The sequence below is a fragment of the Protobothrops mucrosquamatus genome, unplaced genomic scaffold (genome assembly GCF_001527695.2).
Source record: "Protobothrops mucrosquamatus isolate PMUCROS unplaced genomic scaffold, P.Mucros_1.0 scaffold1589, whole genome shotgun sequence".
Classification (NCBI taxonomy): Eukaryota; Metazoa; Chordata; class Lepidosauria; order Squamata; family Viperidae; genus Protobothrops; species Protobothrops mucrosquamatus.
In genome coordinates this window covers 16982-25851 of record NW_015387752.1, presented here as the reverse complement: position 1 = coordinate 25851, position 8870 = coordinate 16982, and positions in this window count along the sequence as shown.

The window sequence follows — 8870 nt, the reverse complement described above, 5'->3', positions numbered from 1 at the left end:
GGGATAAAAATTGAATAAATAAATAAATAAATTATGATAACACTGAGGTGCTGGGTAGATAACAGGTCATTCTTAGGACATGACGACCTTGGAACCAGGCTGGAACCGGCTAAGGAATCTGCTTCTTCTCCGGGGACAGTCCCCCTCCCTAATTCCCAAGCAGTTACAGCAAAACCGAAAGCATGCAAGGAATGCCAGAAACCTTCCTCCCACCTACCTCCAACACTTGCATGATGGACCTGATACACAGCTTTTAAGGCCTCTGCCACAGGCTCCCAACTGATTCCATCTTGCCTATTTTCACATTGCAATCTCTGACATATACATAGACTCTTAGCCAATGTCAAGGGGAATATTCTCAAATTATTTCTTAAAAGATGTCAGGATCATGAGCAGTTTCAGAAAACCAAATTTCTTTAAATGATTTTCACAGAATTCTTTTTAGCAAGATTTATTGTGATGAAAGGGAATAGAGTAAAAAGATTCCAGCCAATCAATCATTTCCAATTTAGAAACATAACATTCTGATCTTTTTTGACTCCAGCTTACTATCTAAGTGTAAATAATTAATATTTGCATTCAAATACAAGGAGCTTTTACAATTCTTTATAATGTCATAATGGCATTATGTTTTTGCATTTATTCTGGCTGTAATCTGCTCCTTTGTGTTCAGATCTGGCCTCAGAATGATAATATAGCACTTAGGGATAAATATGCAACCCAACAGACCAGCACTGGATGCCAAGATGGAGAAGACCTGCACAGCCACCATGTATTTCCCCTTGGTACTCAAGTAGGTGGGCACAAAAGTCACCCAGACACTGCAGAAGATCAGCAGGCTGAAGGTGATCAGCTTGGCTTCATTGAAGGCCCCAGGGAGATTCCTGGCCAGGAAAGCCACTGTGAAACAGATGACAGCCAAAATGCCCATGTAACTGAGGGTGGTGTAGAACATGACAATAGACCCTTCATTGCATTGCAGGATGATGACTCCAGGTTGAGAGTGGAGGTCAGATTCAGGGAATGGGAGAGAAAGTCCAAGCCAGATGGAGCTGATGATAATTTGGACAGCAGAACAAGAAAGGATGATGGAGTTGGCCAAGGTCTTCCCCAACCATCTCTTCACTTGGTTTCCTGGTTTTGTGGCCAGGAAAGCCAGCACCACTGTGATTGTCTTAGCCAAGAGAGAAGAAATGGCAACTGAAAAGATGATGCTGAAAACCGTTTGTCGGAGAAGGCAGGTGGCTTTCCTTGGTTGGCCAATGAAGAGAAAAGAAGACAAGAAGCAAAGCAGGAGGGAGACCACAAGGATGTAAGAGAGGTCCTGGTTGTTAGCTTTCACAATTGGAGTTTCTTTGTATTTAATCAATATGATTAAAACAAAGCCTGTAGTTAGAAACAAGAATAGGGAAAAGGAAATCAGGATGATGCCCAGATGTTCTTCATAAGACAGGAAGGTTATAACTTTGGGGATACATTGGATTCTCTTCTCATTTGCATATTGATCATCTGGACACTTGGTGCATTTTTCCGTATCTGAGAAAACCAAAAGGATTATTTTTTTAACAATCTGTCCTTTCACATTTCATAAATTAGCTTCTTGGGACAACAACTGATACCAGGAACCTACCTTTCTTCTGGTGTCACCCACCTTCCTGAGTGGAGATGGTCCCTTCTGGACAAGGAACACAGTCAAAGCAACAATCTGGCTCTCCTTCTCGCTTCTTCTTGACAAATCCAGGACGACAATTTTCCACACATCTGGACAGAGGCAGAGACTAAGCAAAAAAAGATTGGCAAAGAAAATGCATTAGGATATTTTCCTAACAAATCAGTATCTCTAGCCAGTAAAAAGTATCCAAGGGCTTCACAGGGGTGACTATAACCTAACCAATTCCAAAAACATGTACATGATACAACTACTTGTAAGTTCTACCTATTTCTCATATTTCACATAGGAACAAAATACTTTTGCACTTTGTAAAGGGATGAAATGAGTAAAGATTTATGTATTTAGCAGCCTGTGGGTTCCTCCTGAAGGCTGGTTCAGTATGCATCCCTGCATTCTTAATATTATTTTTGTAGTATTTTATTAATTTTCTAATTTTATATTTAAGTATTTAAAAAGCAACGTGGTGGCTGGGTTAATTGATAATTCAATAGCACAAAAAAATCTTTAGTACAAATCTCAAGGTACCACATCAAATATTTCCTCTTTTTTCCCCTTAATATCTACTGTCTCATATTTGAACTAATACAGTTCTTATTATATCAATTGAGTAAAAATAGCATTATTACATTTATCAATAAATTTTTAGCTTATACATATTAAACTGTTCAAAAGAACTTCGAGGCATTGTTTACCTTAAAGAATCTTTTATTCGAGAAGCATAATATCGGCACTACATAGTTGAAGCCAAAAGCTGAATTCCCCTCCCCTTGGTACAAAGTAGCAAAGCACAATTCCCTCCTCCAACTAACAGTCATAAATCACATTCCCCAATTAGCTTGAAAGGCAGGCTCTTTCCACAGCTCTCCAGCCTGCCAAATCGTTATCAACTCTGGTCTCAGTAACCTTGAATTCCCACAGCTTAGTTTTTTGTTGTTATGACTAACTGGACTCTCATCCACATCCCCCTCCCAGCATCAATCAGCTCTAAAAGCAGGGGGAAAAATGAATGCATTTCCATCTGTTGTCAAAGCAATAACACCCGATGTTAGCAGCATTGGCATCCTAGTTGCTTTTACATTCAATCTTTATAGACAATCAATGTCCTGTTATTAATTTTTCCCAATTTTTAGTTTCCCATCAATATTTAAATTTAACATTTGATATTTATAATTTCCAAGTTTTAGGTAACCAAAGTTTCCTTTATCTCAATTCATAACAAAGTCTAATATTCAAGATACACATCTTATCTATTTAAGTATATTCTACTTTCCACCATCTTGCATCAACTAGTTAATAATACAATATAACATCCTTATTTTCAACTAATTTCCAAATGTCTTAAATTTAATGACCAAAATTTCCCTTATTTCAACATCAAATACTTCTCCTTTTCCCTTAATATCTACTGTCTCATATTTAAGCTAATACAGTTCTTATTATATCAACTAAGTAAAAACATGCTTATTACATTTATCAATTAATTTTTAGCTTATACATATCTTAATTACTTTTACATTCAATCTTTATAGATGATCAATATCCTATTTATTTGTTTCCCCAATTTTTAATTTTCCATCAATATTCAAATTTAACTTTTAATATTTATACTTCCAGGTTTTAAGTGACCAAAGTTTTCTTTATCTCAATTCATAACAAAATCTAATATTCAAAATACACATATTGACTATTTGAGTATATTCTATTTTAATTAGTAATATAAAATCCTCTCTAATAAATCAAAACCCCAATTTTCTTCAGCTTTACTCTAGCTTTCTTCCTTTGCCAGCTCGCCTTCCATGTCAGTGCTTTTAAGTCATCAAATAGATGTTGTTATATATATTATTTGAAATAAGAGAGACCATCCAGTTGCCATTTTTTTGGAAAGGCTAACGAATCATCTATTATTCCATAGATGTCCTGATATGTTTGTCTTCCCTTCGGTTTGTTCTTCTTCTTGCTCCTCAAATTTCTTCTGATTTATATAGAAAGTCTTTTCTATTTTCAGTGTTGTCAGTTCCTTTTCTGGATTTTCCATTGACTGTATTTGTTGGTCAGTTGAATCCTCTATCATAGTATTTAACTGTTCCACTTCTTCTGTTATCTTCTGTGTAGTTGATTCTTTAATTGTGGTCAAAATTTGGGTTCGTATATCTAGGCTGACATCTTGTTCTTTTCTGTAGCATCTTATTTCATCACAAGCTGAAAGAATGGTTTCATATATTGCTTTCAACATAAAAATAATCTGTTCCTGGTCTTTATCCATATTCTCTTGATGATGTGTTAAGTTGAAGGCTTTAAAGTCAGAGAATGAAAATAATTTTATAACTGGGTATAGGACACAGCTGAGCTTCTCACAGCTGGTATTTGTCAAGGTTGAAAAAGTCTTATCTATAGTCTGGGCTTCAAGCCAAGTCTCTTTTAGACAGTAACAAGTTGTAATATCAAGCTTGGGCACAAGATGTCACCAATGCCATTTAAGGTTTTTTTAAATCCAAAATTTTTATAATCCTTTTTCCAATTTTATTTCTTTTTTGTAAATAAAAACCAAAGTCTTCTGTAAAGATAATAAATCTTTTGGTTCCCAAATTTTAGAAGCATATAAATCCAGTTAGATTAAGGTTATTCTTTCAGTGTTTTAACTCCCCTAGATAGTCAGTTGCCGCTATTCTTAGAGGGTGGGATAGAAGTTCCCTTCCCTCTCACAGGGGGGAAGATGCATTGGGCAGCTTTTACAGGACAAAAAAAAGTACTTGGGATTGAAGAGAGGTTCAGATCTCACCCAATCGCATTCGTGCTGCTTTAGAAGTGCCTGGTGGTAAGTTTGACTTTGGCTGTCTGCAGCCTAGTGACGAGCCATATTTCTATGGCCAGTCCTTCATCCGCCGGTTTGGAGGGCTGCCCCAGATCGAGTGGAAGGGCTACTGCCCTCCCATGATCAAGCGGGGGTCCCCTCCTTGCTTGTCGCCCCTACAGGAAGATTCTCAACCCTTTCCAGGGTCCCCCAGCACAGGGCTTTTCAACCAGTGGTATGGGTACCACCTGTGGTACATTGGCACCTGGCAGGTGGTACGCGACCATCCTAGAAAAGTGGTAGCAGGGGGGGAATGAGCTGAACCGGGGGCAGCAACGCACGAGCCTGAGCGAGAGACGGCTGGAGCTGCAGGACTGTCAGGGCTCAACGGAAGTGCCAGGATCAGTGCTGCTTTCCAGCTGATCGGCACTTCTTTGGGACTGTCAGGGCTCAGTGGAAGTGCCAAGTTCAGCGCCGGCTCCAGCTGGAGCTCGGCGCTGATTCTGATGCTTCTGCTGAGCCCAGGAGAAGCGCCGATCAGCTGGAATGTTGCAGCATCTCCAGGGTCTTGTGATTTACATTCAGATGCTTGGCAACTGATTCATATTTATGATGGTCACAGTGTCCCAAGGTCATGTGAAGTGACCAAAACCTGCTGCAACCACCCAGCAGACGAGGGAAATAAAAACCAAACACCCCCCACCCCACCTCTGCTGCTAATCCCCAACAGAAATGCTCACAACAATGAAAACCTCAAACAGGAGGAAGAGCGCCGCTGGGTGGGCAGGCAGGTGTCTTGCTCGGCTGTGGCTTGGGGGACACTTTTTTCAGTGCCATTGTAACTTCGAACAGTTATTAAGCGAACTGTTGTAAGTCAAGGTCTACCTGTACTTTATCACTTTTTTCCTTTTTTTTGTCATCACGTTTTTGACACCTTGCTAGGTGACTGGTGGTACTCGGATATTGCCATATCCTAAAAGTGGTACAATGGGTGAAAAGGTTGAAAAGCCCTGCCCCAGCAGAGTGAAACCGAACGTGGAAGACAGAGCTCGCCTTCCAGCATCCACAGTGGCAGCGATGGCAAACCGGAAGTCCCCTGCATTCTTAATATAGCCTTGAAGTTAAAGTATCTGCTGTTATTAAATGAAATTGAAACTTCTACATTTTAAATTTTTGTACTACAATGATCTGTGATCAAGATAGTATCTTCTGACCGAGACAATCTTCAAAAGTACCTTGCAGATTACATAAAATGTCCTCTTCTTTTGAAATAGTATAGAATAGAATAGAGTTGGAAGAGACCTCAGAAGTCTTCTAGTCCAGCCCTCTGCTCTATCACAGACAAGTGACTGTCTAGCCTCTTCTTAAAAATCTCCAGTGATGGAGCGCTCATGATTTCTGAAGGCAAGCTCTTCAATTACTACAATTAGGTGATGCCAACTGACATGAAAAGACAATCCCACATCTATTACTAGTTAAATTTATAGCATCTTTTTGCCCAGAGAAGATTTAAGGAAGCTAATAGTACAGAAAAACTCTAAAACTATAATCAAATTAGGCCAATGGAATCCTTTGGAGGGATGCTTTCATTCAAGTGGGCTTCAAATGAACTTTCTGTTAGAAACCAAAGATCAAGTCAAACTATTTTTCCTTTCAAATTGTTTGACATTATAGGATCCTTGGTATACTCTGAGTTTGATTGTTGTTGTTGTTTGCATATGTTTCATTACACAACAGTAATATCATCAGTGCCAGAAAGGAATGGGGTTTGCTCGCTTTTCCTGTACAAGTGGCTTGGCCTGTTTATGTATAAGTGCTGTGTCTGACATTACTATAGATCAATCAATTCATCAGAATAGAGCTGAAAGGGACCTTGGAGATCTTCTAGTCCAGCCCCCTGTTCAAGCAGGAGATCCTATACCATTTCAGACAAGTGACTGTTTAGTCTCTTCTTAAAACCCTCCAATGATGGAGCACCCACAACTTCCGAAGGCAACTTCTGTTCCACTGATTAATTGTCCTCACTGTCAGGAACTTTCTCCTTAATTCCAGGTTGCTTCTCTCTTTGATCAGTTTCCAACCATTGTTTCTTGTCCTGCCCTCTGGTGCTTTGGAGAATAATTTGACCCCTCTCTTCTTTGTGGCGGTCCTTCAAATACTGGAATACTGCTATCATGTCACCCTAGTCCTTCCTTTCTTTAGACTGGCCATAACCAATTCCTGCCAGGAGTGACTTTCGTTTGGGTCAAATTCATGGTTCAGTGCTTCAATTTTCTGAGCACAGGTGCTTTCTCAGATCACAGTATGTTTAATCATGATTAGTTCACATGAACTGAAACCCTTGGACCTCCTACCTAGGAGTAGAATGCCTATTGCACTAATGAAGAATGGTGTGAATGTGGTTCTCCTCCCTACATTTAATTCTCAATGTACAGTAGGTCATACACACTGATTAATCTCAATAGAATAGAATGGAATGGAATGGAGCTGGAAGGGACCTTGGAGGTCTAGTTCAGCCCCCTACTCAAGCAGAAGAACCTATACCATCTCAGACAAGTGACTGTCCAGTCTTTTCTTAAAAATCTCCAGTGATGGAGCACCCACAACTTCCGAAGTCAAGCTGTTCCACTGGTTAATTGTCCTCACTGTTAGGAAGTTTCTCCTTAATTCCTGGTTGCTTCTCTCTTTGGTCAGTTTCCAACCATTGTTTCTTGTCCTGCCCTCTGGTGCTTTGGAGAATAATGTGAACCCCTCATCTTTGTGGCAGGTCCTCAAATACTGGAATACTGCTATCATGTCACCTCTATTTCTTCTTTTCTTTAGACTAGCCAAACTCAAGTCCTGCAGCCGTTTTTCATATGTTTTAGTCTCCAGGCCATTTTAGTTGCTCTTCTCTGAACTTTTTCCAAAGTCTCAACATCATTTTGGAGTATGGTGACCTAGTCTAGTCTTAAGATTTTGCAAAACAAAGAATAGAAGCTAGTATTTTCCATACCTTGTTCAGTAACTTCAGCCATGATACAATAGTTTTGTTGATAGTAAGTTTCTGCCTTTCAAAACTGCCCAGTTGCTCTCTAACGAAGGACTTATCGGGCATAACCACCAAGCTTCTGATGTTCAAGTCAGCTGTTATATCTCCATTTGAGTCCCAGTACAGTTTCTTCCTTGTAATATTGAAAAACACATTCTTGTCCAGAAAGCGATGAAGCTAGAATGAAAAAAAAAATCAGGAATTCAAAAGGAGTAAACTAGGTTTTTTACTTGGTATTTTGTTTACAAAAAACTTGATTTTTTTGACATATGAATTTCTTCAGTTGCCTAACTTGTAAATACTCATAAGTGGGAGAGGAAATGTCACCCCTATTTTCAAAAGTGAAAAAGGAAAGAGTCAGAAAATTACAGACCTCTCAGACTGACATCAATTAATGTAAATATTCTAAAGCAAAACTTAAAGAGATCATTCATAAATAGTGAATGGTGATGAAGTAATTTCCAAAAGCAAAAGCCAAAAGATTTGTCAAGATGAAAGTTTACCAAGCTAATTTCCTATTTTTTTATCATTTAATTTTCTTAATAGATTTGGGGATGCTGCTGATAGTACAGTATATAGCTTGAATTTTGCAAAGCTGGGAGTCAGGTTTTTGAGATGAAATTAAAGAGACGACTGGCAGCTGGGTTTATGCCACAATGAGCAGCTCTTCCCTGGACAAGGAGCAAACTGTGAGATTGCCCATCTGTGCTCCATGAGAGAAGATTGACAAAATCTGAAGGGATCTTGTCAGCTGCTCCTGAGTAGATCACTGGGAGCTTTGGAGCACAACTAGCTCAAACTTCAGACAAAGACTGTTTATGGACACCAAATCTACTCTGTAAAGCACATTTCTTTTGGGGGGGGAATTACAGCAAATAGAGATCTTCAACACACATAGAAAAATTAATACTGATCTGATGGATAAGCCCTCACCCAGGGAAAGAAATAAAACTAAGAGAGAAAAGAAAATAAGATTGAAATTAGAAGAAAAAAAACCTGTATAAAAATTTGAACTAAGAAAATAAAAAATGGGATAAGATATCAGTTGAATTTGGATTTTTGTTTTTTGTTTTTTTACTTCTACTTCTGTTTAAAGGAGATAGATAGATAGATAGGTAGATGAGAGAGAGAGAGAGAAACAGACAGATAGATAGCAAGAGAGATGATGATAATAATAATAATAATAATAATAATAATAGTAAAGTTGGAAGGGACCTTGAAGGTCATCTAGTCCAACCCCCTGCTCAGGCAGAAACCCTATACCATTTCGGACAAATGGCTGTCCAGTCTCTTCTTAAAAACTTCCAGTGTTGGAGCATTCACCGCTTCTGGAGGCAGGTTGTTCCACTGGTTAATTGTTCTCACTGTCAGGAAGT